The following is a 15878-nucleotide window of genomic DNA, read 5'->3' as shown; positions in this document are numbered from 1 at the left end:
CAAGAAAAAAAAAAACAGCCCCACACCATTGATGATGACATTTTCTTGTGTAGTTTGGGTTGTATTGGTCAGCATTTTTGACACGTCTCACCTGACTTGGCTAATTTCCTGTCACTTGAAAAAGCTTTCACTAGACCACAGCCCTGGTGATGTTGTCTAAAAGCTTTAACAGCAATATTGATTTTTGTTTTTCCAAATTTGTGCACAGCAACAAGAAGAGGTTTGCTTGCCACTTTGTTATGGCAGTTCAAGGTTGTGGAGCAAATACCTCTGAATGCTCTGTAATGACACATTTTTCTGTAACCTGGCAATCTTTTTTTTTTTTAGTTGTCCAGCTGTTTTTGTCGGTGAGATACCTGTCATTTTAACATAAAAATTTTCATATCCTTGAGTATGCCTTTGTGGTTAGCATGCCTAGCTTTGGATCTGCTGACCTGGGTTTGATCCAGTTAGTCCCTGGCTTAACCAACTCTTTGTCCTTTCTGTTCGAGTTGATTTTTGAATGGGCACCTGGAGGAAACCCAGGGAAGATAAACTGGTAACCCAGATGTCATGTCATACCAGCCCTGTTTCCCAATGTAGCTGGATTTTATCCACCACAGGCTGAAGGACTAAGGTCACTCACTTGAGTGAGTGCCAATGCAATGCATAGCCTTAAGCCTTCAACTTAGTTCTACCTTAGATATTCAGATTGATGTCAGTGAGTTGGTGCTGTTACAGACCATTGACACTGCTTTAACCATTGTTCAACTATTTTATAACCCACTCCAGTCTCCTTGATGATGTGCAGATTCTGCATTGTGCATCACTGCACACTGAATGGCAGTGTGATTGACTAAACTTGATGGCGCCAGTGTCGTCATAAGGGGGTGATATAATTTCATTAAATATCAATTTAAACTGACCTACACAAATGACCTGCAACTGAGGATATGTAATGTGCTGAAAATTCATATTTCTTTCTGAACTGGCAGCTTTTGATACACACTGTACAGCATGTCCAGAATATTGGAAATGTTGCTGGGAATGCCTCTCAAGTCCTATATCAGCAATGTTGAATTAAGACAGGACATACACAACTAGTCATAAAAGAGATCTTTCAGTGTTATTATACCTTGGTACCTATGTCATGTGGATGTCACGATCACCCAATAATTTTATGTGATTAATTTAAAGGTGCAAGCACTTTCAGTGCTGAAAATGTGCAACTTTTCAAGGAGTTATATTGACTTATTTATTTAACATTTCAATAATTTATTTATTTATAGATAACCTTCCCTTAAGTGTTTGTCAATAATTTTGTCCAGAGTATTTTTATCTATAGACTGTACCAAATATCTTGCCAGAATTAGAACACTGATAAAGAATTATGATAGACCATATCCCAAGACTGCACAGTTGAGTCATGCAGCCTTCAGCCAGGTGCAGCCAAGGCACCTTCCCATCCATATGTACTAATCCAGTGCTAATGCTTAGTATCTCATTCACTAATGAGTATGGATAGTTACAGTGGAATAAGTGGAATTGTATATAGGAATTTGCAGACTCAATTGTTATGGTATTAAAATTAAACACTAAGGTTATATGAGGAATAAGTAATATCAGTACTTACACACACACACGGACACACACACACACACACGCACGCACGCATGCACGCACATAATTGATATAATACAGGAGAGGGACGGTTCGGCGGGTTGCGTGTATCTGGACTTAGAGAAAGCGTTTGATAAAGTGCCCCACAAGAGAATGATATTTAAACTCAATCATGTTGGAGGTCTGGGAGGTTCAATGTTGGATTGGATAATAGACTTTTTAACGAAGAGAGAAATGAGAACAGTAAATCAGGAACAATAAATCAGCTGGACGGAAGTGACTATAGTGCGCGCCAGCTAATTTGGCCCGTGAGAGGGAGGGCCGTGAAAAATGCTCATATGTCAAGTGAACGTATTTGGCTTTAATTAATGTGCGTCATTTAAAAAAAAAAACTTTTCAAAAGATATAAACACACACTAATATTATTTTAATTCAAACTGCAATGAGCTACACAGTGTACTGTTACTTATATATTTAGGTTATTATAAAACGGTGGAGAAAACGTGACAACAGTGTTCAACAGTGTTGTCGGGTCACGACCTCACTGACTCCTCCTCTGGCCACTCCCTGTTCCCCATTCCACTTCCATCCACCACAGAGGAAGCATGGCAGCTCATCCAAACCATCACTCGTCTCACTTACGTAGTCAGGCAAAGGACATTGTTAGTATTTCCAGAAAGAGAAGGACTACGGAGGACCCGAGAAAGCGTTTCCAAATCTGTTAAAATTAGGGACAGAGAGAGAGAGAGAGAGAGATGGGTGGGAGCTAGACCCTGTTGGAGGGGCGGGCATAGAATATGTAAGCTTTTAGAAGCTTAATGACCTAGGCTTTCCCGTGAAGCTCCTCCTTCACGGGCCAAAATAGCTGGCGCGCACTATAGTGGAGTCCCCCAAGGATCAATGTTGGCTCCAGTTATGTTTGCAATATATATAAATGACATGACAGAAGGGGTGACAAGCTATATGAATATGTTTGCTGATGATGCTAAAATATTGAGAAGGGTGGCTAATGAAGAAGACTGTGTAGCCCTAAGCCAGGATCTCAACAGAATAAGTGAATGGTCACGCAAATGGGAAATGACATTCAATACAAAGAAGTGTAGTGTGATGGAGTTTGGTAAGAGCAGTAGATGAATATCAGGGAACTACTCTCTGAGTAATGAAAGAATCATGAAAAAACAGAACAAAATCTGGGAGTGATCATAACAGACAAGTTATCCTTTGGAAAGCATATAAATTGGATAACTGGGGAAAAATACAATCTTCTTAGAAACATAAAAGCAGCATTTACATATCTAGACGAAGAAATGGTGAAGAAACTAATAACATCGATGATACGTCCAAGACTGGAATATGCAGCATTAGTGTGGTCACCTAGATTGAAGAAAGAAATTAGAAAGTTGGAAAGAATACAAAGAGCAGCGACCAAACTACTGGAAACTCTGAGAAAACATACTTATGAAGAAAGACTGGAGAAATTGGGACTAACAACACTGGAAAGAAGAAGAGAGAGAGAGGGGACCTAATAGCATTATACAGGATACAAGAGGGATTGGAGAAATTGGACAGGGAAGATTTAGTGGTACGTGACAGGAGTGTGACAAGAGGGAATAGTAAGAAATATGAAGAAGAGCGACTGTAGGAGAGACGTCAAGAAATACAGCTTTCCATACAGAAGCATAACAACATGGAACGGACTTGACGAGGAGACTGTGTGTGCAAAAACGATTCATGAATTTAAAGCCAAACTGGATAACAAGCGTTATGGAGACGGGACAGCACGAGCCTAGTATGGCTCTTTTTCTGTATTTCACAACTAGGTAAATACAACTAGGTAATTACACACACACACACACACACACACACAAAGAAGGATATCAGAAAGTTAGAAAGGATACAGAGAATTGCAACTAAAATGGTCCCAGAACTCTCGAATATGATGTATGAAGACTGATTGAAGGAGATGTACTTGACGACCTTGGAACAAAGAAGGGAGAGAGGAGATCTGATCACGCTGTATAAGTTGGTAAATAAGTTTGATGAGGTGGATAGAGATGATCTCTTCTTAACTGTGAGAATGCAGGGGCTGAGAGGACATGGAAAGAAACTTAATAAAGGAACCTGTTTGAGTGACTTGAAAAAGTATAGTTTTCCACATAGAAGTGTTAACATATGGAATAGCTTGCGGGAAAAGATGGTGGAGGCGAGCAGTGTCCAACAAATGAAGGAAAGGCTGGGTGAATGTAGATATGGAGACGGGACTATTAGAGCTTATCTCGGGCCCAGTAGACTACAAGTAAGTAAATACAAATAGGTAAATACACACACGCACACAAAAAGGAGATCAATAATGGATTTGTAAATTATGTCACTGAGTCTTTCTTGAGATTAGCTTAAACACATAATGAAGTATGTATAATACTCAGACAATAATAATTATTCTTGTTATTAGTTTGTATCTGTGTTGAATTTAGTAAATGAATCCATTTAGTCAAACTAAGAGTACAAAGTAACTTTTCAAGTGTTACCATACATGTTACTATAAAATTAGGGCAGACTTCCCCTAGAGCATTACTCTTGATGCTATATTATAGTTTTGATGGACCAACTGTGCACAAGAATATTGATGAAGTTGTGATTTCATTGACTTTCTGTAGGCTGCAAGAGGGACCAGTTAGTAGTGTTCCTGTAGAGGAGCTAAGCTGATAACTGGAGAGTGGTAATTTGATCCATAACACATAGCAGGCTCCAGGTGAGAAAGGCAGTCTTGTCATAATATCCTACCCAGACTTCATTTCCTAACCCCCACCTCACCTCACTCTCCCTGAACTCCATTTCTTGAAGATATCTTTTGTATTGACACCTGCCATTTGACTGCCAAGTCTGTTCCACTCATTCACCACTCTAGTAAACAAATTCTTGCTAATGTCCTTGTTGAATCTGATTATATTCAACTTAAACCCATGGCTACTTGTCCTACCCTGCTCATTTACCACTGGAATCTTATTAATGCACCCCTGTTGAAGCCCTTCATCCATTTATAAACTTTGATCAAGTTTCCTCACATTGTACACCTTTTTAGAGAAAGATCAAGTAGAGGTTTACTTTTAAGTAAGGTTGTGGATGGCACTAGATATCATGTCACTTCCTTAATAGTTTCTCCTGTAAATTTAGATTATGTTTTGAAGGATTTAAGTAGGATTGATATTAATATGATTGTATTATTGAAGCAAGCAAATATATATTTTTAGGTTTTGATTAGAATAAATTGTAAATGTGAGCAATATTTTCATACTGCTGTATTATTAATTCCTGTGATGGCAAGGTTTTATCCTTTTTTATTTTATTTATTCTTATTTATTTTTAATTTTTTTACCTCTCCACTCTCACACTGCCTTCTGGTGGAATGGACACTTCAGATCCTGCAGATGGTGAACTCACTGCAGTTGATATAATTTTAAAAATTCCATTATTCCATTTAAAACTCCCATGCTGAACTGACCTATGCATTCATTACACAGACAGTGCTCTGCAACATACAGTATATATGGAGATGGAAGGAAAAGGAATAACTAAATGAATGTATAATATTGAATACAGTAAAATCTGATAATTTGAAATCCATTAGCCTGGAATATCAGTAGTCTGGACAATAAAAATCTTAAGATTTGAAGTGCAGGAGGTTTTAAAAATAAGTAATAATAAGTATTTGGAATTTTGGATTGCAGGAACTATTAAATTGATGAAAGAGTGAAGATGCTTGTTAACTCTTGCATAAGGGGTTTGGACAGTATAGGGATGAGCATGAGTAGAAAGTTGTGTGCAGCGGGGCCGCGGGAGGTGGGGGAGGCATGCAGTTAGCAAGTTCAGAAGAGCAGTCAGCGTGGAAATATCGATAGAAGATAGAAAGAGAGGCAACATCACGGCGGAATTTAAGAGGTAGAAGACTATCAGTAGGAGGAGGAGAGCTGATGAGACGAAGAGCCTTAGCCTCCACTCTGTCCAGAAGAGCTGTGTGGGTGGAGCCCTGTATGTGTGTGGAAGTGAGAATGGTTTGTTGGGTGATTAAAACGAGAGAGAAAGAGAGAGAATTGCTCGTGTAATTAATAGCCTCTTCTCATTTAAGTGATGTGAGTCATGCGGCTGTGTTAGCAGGGAAGGCCTGAGGAATGAAGCGAGGTGAAGAAGCTGTTCCCCAATTATGAGGGGGAGTTGGCCGCCAGCAAGCACACAGAAGGAGGCCCGCAAAGAAGGCCTTCATACCGCCAGGGCGAGGTTCTGTGCGAGGCACCGTCGGCTGTGTGCGGAGTCCGAGTGCCCGCTGTTGGGAAGGCCCTCTGACGGTGGCGAATCAGGGAAGCGGACCACTGGCTACTGACGACTGGCGCAGCCCTTGTTACTTATTGCTGTTACTCAATTTAATTGCACTGCAAATAAACTGCACTGCAGAGAAAAGTGTTTGTGCTCCTACTGGCCCTACAAGCTATCTAGGCATTATGTCTGAGCACTCCCTCGACCTGAAATTGATGCCACAGTATGACGGCAGTGGCACTGCGTCTGTGGTGGAATGGATAGAAAAACTAGAACTCGTCTGCAAGTTACGGAAAATTGATGATGTGGCCAGTGTGATCCCTCTTCGCCTTTCTGGGGGTGCATTTGCTGTTTATCTTCAATTAGGAGAAGAGGAAAAGAAGAAGAAAGAGAAGATAAAGGAAGCACTTCTGGCGCATTTGCCGCGGACCCCTATGCAGCCTATGAACAGTTCGTCAGCGAAAATTGCCACCAGGTGAAAGTCCTGACGTCTTTCTAGCTGAGCTGCGGCGCCTGTCTTCTCTGTTTGGCGGGATGTCTGAGAAGGGCCTGGCTTGTGCATTTGTTTCTGGCCTTCCAGAGAGTGTTAGGCAGTTACTTAGAGCTGGATCACGAATGGAGGCACTGGACATTGGACAGCTCCTAACTCGAGCGAGGGCTGTCATACGAGATGATGGGACTTCTGGTATTCAGGAAGCATGTCTTGCCGCCCAAGGAGACGGTAAACAGATCAGCGCCTCCAATCAACGATGTTACATCTGCGACGGCGTGAACCACTTTGCCAGGAACTGCTTGGCTCGTCGTGGGGAAGCAGGCACCAACAGAGGACTTTCTCAGAGACGCCGTGTGCGGTGCTATCGTTGTGGTGTTTGGGGCCATGTTTCATCAGCGTGCTCGGGAAACGCGAGTGGAGGGGAGGCGTCAGCGCCAGTCTCTCCTCAGAAAGATTAGTGAAAGAGGCGCTACCAACTACAGTAGTGACATTGAACGGGGACAAGCACAGCGTATTGGTTGATACTGGCTGCTCTCGATGCGTGGCTCATGTCTCCTGCTGTAAGAATTGGAAGAAAGAGGCTATTAATTACACAAACGAGCAATTCTCTCTCCCTCTCTCTCTCCCTCTCCCTCTCTCTCTCTCTCTCTCTCTCTCTCTCTCTCGTTTTAATCACCCAACAAACCATTCTCACTTCCACACACATACAAGCCCCCCCACACGTGAGATGCATACTCCATACGAGGGCGGACAAGGCCCCTGTATATGGATAGCAACTGCGGGGGGGAGAAGAACTGGCGGAGACGATACAGAACGCCCAACCTCGAGGAAGCTGATTTAGCGAGAGAGGAGATATGAAGTTTCCAGTTGAGATTTTGAGTTAAGGATAGACCGAGGATGTTTAGTGTTGAAGAAGGTGACAGCTGAGTGTTGTCGAAGAATAGGGGATAGGTGTTTGGAAGATTGTGTCGAGTTGATAGGTGGAGAAATTGAGTTTTTGTGGCATTGAAGGACACAAGGTTCCTTCTGCCCCAATCGGAAATGATAGCAAGGTCTGAGGTTAAGCGTTCTGCAGCCTCCAGTCTGGAGTCGTGTACTTCCTGTTGTGATGGTCTTCTATTAAAAGAAGTTGAATAATGCAGAGAGGAGTCGTCAGCGTACGAGTGGACAGGACAGTTTGTTATGGAAAGAAGATCATTGATGAATAACAGGAAGAGAGTGGGTGATAGGACAGAGCCCTGTGGAACGCCACTGTTGATAGGTTTAGGGGAAGAGCAGTGACCGTCTACCACCGCAGAGATAGAACGGCCGGAAAGGAAACTGGAGATAAAGGAACAGAGAGAGGGATAGAATCCGAAAGAGGGCAGCTTAGAAAGCAAAGACTGGTGCCAGACTCTATCGAAGGCTTTCGATGTGTCTAGCGCAACAGAGAAAGTTTCACCGAAACTGCTAAGAGAGGATGACCAAGAGTCAGTTAAGAGAGCAAGAAGATCGCCAGTAGAACGCCTCATGGAATCCATACTGGTGATCAGATAGAAGATTAGAAGTGGAAAGGTGCTTTTGAATCTTCCGGTTAAGGATTGATTCAAAAGCTTTAGATAGACATGAAAGTAAAGCTATTGGGCGGTAGTTTGAGGGATTGGAGCGGTCACCCTTCTAAGGCACAGGCTGTACAAAGGCATACTTCCAGCAGGAAGGAAAGATAGATGTTGATAGGCAGAGACGAAAGAGTTTGACCAGGCAGGGTGTCAGCACAGAAGCATAGTTTTTAAGGACAATAGGAGGCACTCCATCAGGTCCATAAGCCTTCTGAGAGTTGAGGCCAGAGAGGGCATAGAAAATATCATTAGGAAGAATCTTAATAACAGGCATAAAGGAGTCAGAGGGGGGATGAGTAGGAGGAATATGCCCAGAATCGTCCAAGGTGGAGTTCTAACAGAAAGTTTGAGCGAAGAGTTCAGCCTTAGAGACAGATGAGACGGCAGTGCTGCTGTCAGGGTTAAGGAGAGGAGGGAAAGAGGAAGAAGTGAAACTGGAGGAGATATTTTTGGCTAGATGCCAGAAGTCACGGGAAGAATAAGAAGAAGCAAGGTGTTGACATTTTCTATTTATAAAAGAAATTTTGGTAAGTCAGAGAATAGATTTGGCACGATTCCGGGCTGAAATGTATAGATCAAAGTTAGTGGGAGTTCGAAGGCTCTGGAACATTTTGTAAGCTGCCTCTCTATCTTTAATAGCACGAGAACAAGCATGATTAAACCAAGGCTTTTTAGCATGAGGAGTAGAGAAAGTACGTGGAATGTATGCCTCCATTCCAGGGACAATCACCTCTGTGATGCACAGAGCACACACAGGGGTCTCTCTCCTGGAAGCAGTAATCATTAAACGGGAAATTGGAAAAGTACATCCTCAGGTCGTCCCACTGAGCTGAAGCAAAATGTATATATATACCTATATATATATATATAAGGATATATATATATATATATATATATATATATATATATATATATATATATATATATATATATATATATATATATATATATATATATATATATATATATATATATATATATATATATATATATATATATATATATATATATATATATATATATATATATATATATATATATATATATATATATATATATATATATATATATATATATATATATATATATATATATATATATATATATATATATATATATATATATATATATATATATATATATATATATATATATATATATATATATATATATATATATATATATATATACACACACACACACACACACACTGCTCATCACTGATAGTCACACCTCGCCTTGCACTGCAAAGGATAATTCAAACAGAGTAATGCAACCAAAGAAATTTATTTAGCCTACAATTAGTATTTTGTGGGGTTCCCCCTATGTTCTTACACTTCTAAATGTGCAGGAAGACTGTTGGCAAGTAGTTCCATGAGATGTTGTGGTGTGAAACTTCTCCAAAGATGGTGAAGCACAGCTTGGAACTTGGGCAGCGTGGGACAGTTGTGGCTGCGTAACTCCCGTTTGATGATTGCCCACAAATTCTCAATGGGGTTCAAGTCGGGGGAACTAGCACGCCAGTCTTCAAAAAATAGCATACAGCAGTCTTTGAGCCACTGCTTCACTGATCTAGCAGTGTGGCATAGTGCACCATCCTGCATGAAGGTGGTGGTGTGGCTCATCACACTAGACCCTGGTAGATGGTCACACAGTAGTTCCAGATAGCTCCTCTGACTCAATGAGGGGTTCTTCAGTAACACTACAAGGCTTCCCACACCATGATAAGTGAAGCAGCCCCACACCATCAACGAATCAGGGAACTTGACAGCTGGTGGAATGTAGTGGGGGTCATTGCTGGGGCATTGGCACACGAGACCTTGACTGCTTCCACTGCTCAAGGCTCACCAAATCCTGCCAACTCTAGTGTTAAGTTATGGCTGCCTTCAGTATATCAATGTTCTTAGACTTTTTGATTATTGCATTTTATTTAACATTATTTTTATTTTTTATTTAATGATTTATTTTCCAATCATTGAGAACCCTCTAAATGCCTGGGGCCTGAGGCAGCAGTCTCATTAGCCTCAATGTATATCTGCAACTGTCCCCACCATGAAGCCTCTGCCATTTTATTTTTCAACTTCAGGTGTTCTTAAGTATATCCTTCCATGCAAATTATTTACTAAAAAATGCTTATTTCTATAAAAATCAGTTGAGAAAAATATGAAATGGGTATAAACACTGGATCATGAAAGTTGCTGTTCAGCTGAGAAACTTAAACAGGTTCTGTTGGTGCCTGCAAGGGCTGGGCAGGTACCTGTACTGGTTCTGATATTAACAGTACTGACTATACAACATGATAATGGTACCAGATTGCTCAGTAGTGGTAGCAGTGGATACTGCCAGTGCAGTATTCAGTATTCTTGATACTGACAAGTCATCATACCAAAGCCCACGAGAGACAAGGCCTGGGCGATGGGGGGTGAGTCCAGGGGCATAGCCAGGATTTCAGTTAGGGGGGGCACAATCTTTACCAGTCTGTCTCTCAATACTGATAAGGATCTACACCAGTGGTTCTTAACCTTTTTCATCCTATGACCCCCTGAGACTCTCCAGGGTATTGCCGTGACTCCTATAATAAATTTTGTAATGGTGACCTTTGTGTAAAGGTAAGGTAAAAGAAAACTATTTGAAGATCCTGATTTATAGAAAATATTACAAATAAAAGACCTTGAAAAATGCCACAGATCCCCTACAAGTGCTATTTCAAAATCCATGGAACTAATGCACAGAAAATATAACCTACTTATTCAGTCAGTGGGAGGATTGACGTCAGTGTTTTGCAGCCATAAGTACGGGTAACTCTCGATTTATGCGAGTATTGTGTACTTGAAGAGGTCGCATAAATCTAAAACAATGTAAATCAAACAAGAGGTAGGTTTCTATCGAAAAATAAATATTCACTTCATTTAGTGGAGGGAGAGAGAGAGAGAGAGAATATCCATATCACTGAGATATCCACTCAGGCACTCAGTCTCAGCCTCACTCGTGTGAGGAAGAAATGAGGGACACCATGAGCGACTGGCTAGTATTGGTACCGGTACCGAGCAGTCTGGTACCGGTACCATACTGTATAGCTGGTACTGTTAGTATCGGTACTGGTACCGGTACCTGCCCACCCCTACTGTTGAGTACCGTGGCAGCGTGGGTACTGTATTGTTGTTCAAGTGGTGCGTGGGAAGAACTGAGCTCAGCTGTGTGGCCGCGGCGCTGTGTGAGTCCAGTTGCGTGAGACATCTGGTGGCCACTCCATAAAATATCGCGTATAAGTGAAAAAACGTGTAAATTAAACATTTATTTGGATTTTGGACCCCGTGTTATTTCAAAAACGCGTAAACCAAACTCGCGTAAATTGAGAGTTACCTGTACATCAAAGCGAGGAGCAGTGCTCAACAGGCAACACCTCATGTCGCTGTCAATCACAAAACTACTGCGTGCCTTCGTTTTCAGTGCCATCATTGATAAGAATCCAGCCTCGCAGCGATAGGTCGAGGTCCAGTATGGTCAGTGCATGCACTGAAAGAAGAGGATAGTCGTCATTCAGTGTCGCCCAATATGTCGGCAGCTCTTGTTCAGAAAAACTGACTTTCAACTGAGTATCCTCACGAATTTGAAGAAATTCTACCTTCGCAGCAACATCAGTATCACAGATGGCACTGTCCTTCACTGAGAAGGGTCTGGAGATCCACGCAACAGTACAGCGGTCATCCAGCCTGGAAAGTAACTTTTGATGACGTCATTCACTGCCAGAAGATGAGCTGAGATCTCCTCACGGAAACTGCATTCAGCTTCTGCCATAGAATCTAGGATAGTTGTCATCTGAGGGAAGAAAGTTGTGTCACTGTCCAGAGCAGAACTCTTTTCATGTAAAATTGAATCTTACACTTGAATACTGCCAATTTGTCACGAAATGTGTGCAGCATTGCAAGGTTTCCTTGGAGTGAAATATTCAGGGAATTCACTTCAGAGAAGAAATCAGCCAAGTAGGCAATCTTTGTTACGAAACAGTCATCTTGATAATTTCATGAAGATTTTCTTTCGAGGTACGACCTTGTTGCAACAGCATTGTTATTTCCTCTCAAAGTTGCAGCACGCGATTCAGAACTTTGCCACGTGAGAGCCAACGTACCTCAATGTGAAACAGGAGAACATTTTTTTTCACAAAGCACTTTAAAAATCCTTGAAGTTGTTGTGCTCCCTCGGATATGGTTCACAATCTTCACAACATCTGTGAGCACTTCTTCAAGTCCAGGTGGGATAGTCTTCATCGCCAAAGCATAAAGATGAATCATGCAACGAATGAAGGAGACATGCGGAGCGACATTCTTCACGAATCATGGAAGGAGCCCCATCTGTACACGGATCGACAAGTGCTTCCCAACTCAGCCCATGTTTAATAAGGAGAAAGGCTTTTAGGATTTTGAAAATATCCTCTCCACGAGTTGTTGTGGCCACTGGCTCAGAGTACAAGTACTCATCCTTCATACCTTTCTTGTCAAGGTAGCGAACATAAACAATAAGTTGGGAACATGAGGCAACATCTGTCGACTCATCCAGTTGCAAGGAATAAACAGGACTACTCTTCACAGCACTCACCACTTGCAGGAGAATATCCTCACTCATGTCCGAGATTGATTTGAGATTGAGATTTGACTATATCATTCAAAAGGGAAATTGCCCTCAACTTGTGTGCCTGCTGTTCTACAAGAATCACCTTCGTTGCTTCCAGAATGCAAGGCTTAATCAGATTTTCACCAATGGTATGAGGCTTCTTGGTCTGCGCGATTTTTAGAGCAATTCTGTATGAAGCCTCCAGCGCGCTGCTTTGTTCTGACGAGCGAACTGACCGGTGGAATCGATGCGACTGGCCTTCAGAGCAGCTTCTTTTCGCTTGAAGTAGTCCAAGCTCTTGTCCACCAGTTGGCTATGGTAAGACTCAAAATGAACCTTCAGTTTGCTTGGCCTCATACTTTCATGACTCAAAACCTTGATGCAACTGCTGCGCCTTGGGAGTCACAGCCAGGAGCGGAGCACATACAGACCCCGCCCCCGTAGCTATGATCTGACTGACTGACTGATTGTGGTTGATGTTTTCAGCAGCTGGCCGCTTCACATACATGAAATAAATTATTTTCTCCCAAACCCTCCGCGACCCCTTGAGAAACCCCAAACGCCCCCCCAGTGGGTCACGACCCCCGGGTTAAAAACTGCTGATCTACACTATTTGGGGGGTCACAGCCATGCACGACATGTCATTCTTGAGAACTTCCAACAAACCCACAAAAAAGGAGTTCCTGAAGGGGGGGGCACATACCCCCTGTGCCCCCCCTTCCTGGCTGTGCCACTGGGTGAGTCTGACCTCACTCTGTCATCCTACGAAGGGCTGCGGGAAGGGGTCACTGCCCACTACTCTCTATAGCCATATGTTCCTGTAAAACAATGTCTACCAGTACTTTATTCTTGCTATTAGTGAGATTTAGTGATGCCTTACAAGTGTGTGTGGGGGTTGTCGACACCTATGTAGAAGGACAAAGATCTGGATATTCAAGTTGCTTCTGCTCCCTGTCTTACTCAATGTCTGTGAGACAGGGACACTAAACAGGTACCTGGAGAGGCGGATTGGTGCCTTTGGTAATAAGTGTCTACATAGAATCATTGGATATTGCTGGAATGACTGTGTCAAATTGGCGACTACTCTGTGAGACTTATTCTTCCAGCAAACACCCTCCCACACCATATATCCTTAGAACATCTCACAACCCCATCCTGTCATCCCTGTCATATGCCTTATCTAGGTCCATGAAAGCAGCAAACAGCTTCCTGTCCTTCTCTTGGTATTTTTCAACTAATATTTTCAGTGCAAATATTTGGTCTACACAACCCCTCCCTTTCCTAAAACCCCCTTGTTCATAGCCTATTCTCAGTAATTTTTCTTCATCCTTTCATTTAAAGCCCTTCCATACACTTCCTGCCACACTGAGTAGACTTATTCCCCTGTAACTACAGTACCCTCCTGAGTTTCACACTATCTGAGTTTCGTGATTCTCGAGTTTCGCGCTCAATTTTAAATTCTTACCATCTCGACTTTCACGCATTATCGCCCCGACTTTCGCGCTGCTTTGATATGTACAGGTCACGTGTACTTACCATCTGTGTCACGCGCGATTCCTAAAGGCGGTGTCACACTGCCCGTTTTCCTTCAACCTGGCAGCCGCGCTTGCCCGTCCGGCCAACCGGGAGCGAGTTGTCGGTTGTCCGTACAGATGGAAAACGGTTGGGGGTATGAGCAACCGCGCGGCTGTATGTAAACAAACAGATGACGGCAGTGGCTGAGGAGTGAGGAGAGTTGGAAAATGGCCCACCAAGAGACTCGCAAAGTAGGCTGGCAGAGCTGTTTTGTTTACTATTTAATCGATACAGGGCAACTGCATTGTTTACGTTGTGAATATGGACAATCGACCTTAGCCGTGTGTGATGCACACCCAGAAAAGTTGGAGTTGCCTGTCACCCCTATCGCCAACGCGGTTGGAGGAAAAAGGCCCAGTGTGACACCAGCAGCTGAAAGGCGCGGTCACACAAGATAGTTTCTCGGGAATTTCCCACCAAAATGATCTCCCTCGAATTTTTCCTCAAGTTCGGTCACACAGAGGACTGTTGCATTCTGGGATACATCAGCTGAAAAGCAAAACAAACAATGGATCTAGACATTGCAGAGTTTGCTTTGTGGTATTTGCTGAAGAAAAAAATTAAAAGAAAGCATTTGTTGGTTCATGAGTGGTTAGCTCGGAGACAAAGGGAGAGTGTGTTACAGCTTGCTACCGTTAAGTGCCACGAGAACTTAGCAGTGAGGACCCAGACATGATGAGGCTACGCTTGGACAAGACTCAAGTCCAAGACCTGCTCAACCTGGTTACTCTAAGCTTATATAGCTTCGTGGAACTCATTGTGGTACTGGAATAAACACGTGGTAAGCTACTGAACCGATCAGCTGATGCGCTCTTCTTGTGACCACAACTTACCGACCTCACAAGAAAATAACCGACATGCTGGTGACTGAGTTTCTGACTAGAATTTTGGTGAGTTTCCTGTGAAAAGCAGCCGACCTTGAATCTCTACAAAATTCTCGAGAAACTATCGGTTGGGTGACCGTGTTCACACGTACTGGGGCAAAATTCACAGAGATGCGCGCTAATGGCCCACGGTAAAAGCTACGAACTAATGATTTGACTATCAACGTTGACTTCAGATTCACATAGCTTTTGTTTTGTCATAGTTAGAGGCCGCTGATTGAATGAGCGCCGTTGATGACGTCATTGGACTCGGCCAATCACAAGCATACTTTCAGAACTGTCAGCCAGTTGTAAGGCAGCCAGCCGCCTTCAGCTGTGGCTTCAAAACGACCCGTTCTCTCTTCACATGTTCTTCCTTTTTACACAGTATGTATTTTGAGATGACAAGGGAGTAAAGTGGCGAAAAAAGTCAGCTTCTTCATAGGCCGGAACAAATAAGCGCTTTTACAGTGTCTTCAATACCCCATGTTTTGCGATCCGTGAGTTTAGCGCTATACCTGGGGAACTAAGCGAGCGCAAAACTCGGGAGGGAACTGTATTACAATCACCTCTGCTTCCTTTCCCTTTGTACAGCAGCACAACAATAGCCTTTCTCCAATCCTCTGACACCTCACCCTGTTCCCATGCTGGGTTACACATCCATAACATACATTCCACAACTACACCTCCTCCATATGTCAGCATTTCTACTGTTATGCCATCAGCTCCTGGGGCCTTTCCTACTTTTAACTTTTTCATTGCCTCCTCTATCTCACCTATCTCCACCCTCCCCTGTGGATGTGGTTGCCCTACATGATCTTTATTCCT

Source organism: Eriocheir sinensis, chromosome 58, assembly GCF_024679095.1.
Source record: "Eriocheir sinensis breed Jianghai 21 chromosome 58, ASM2467909v1, whole genome shotgun sequence".
Taxonomy (NCBI): Eukaryota; Metazoa; Arthropoda; class Malacostraca; order Decapoda; family Varunidae; genus Eriocheir; species Eriocheir sinensis.
The sequence above is the reverse complement of the archived record's forward strand: the minus strand, read 5'-3'. Positions refer to the sequence as shown.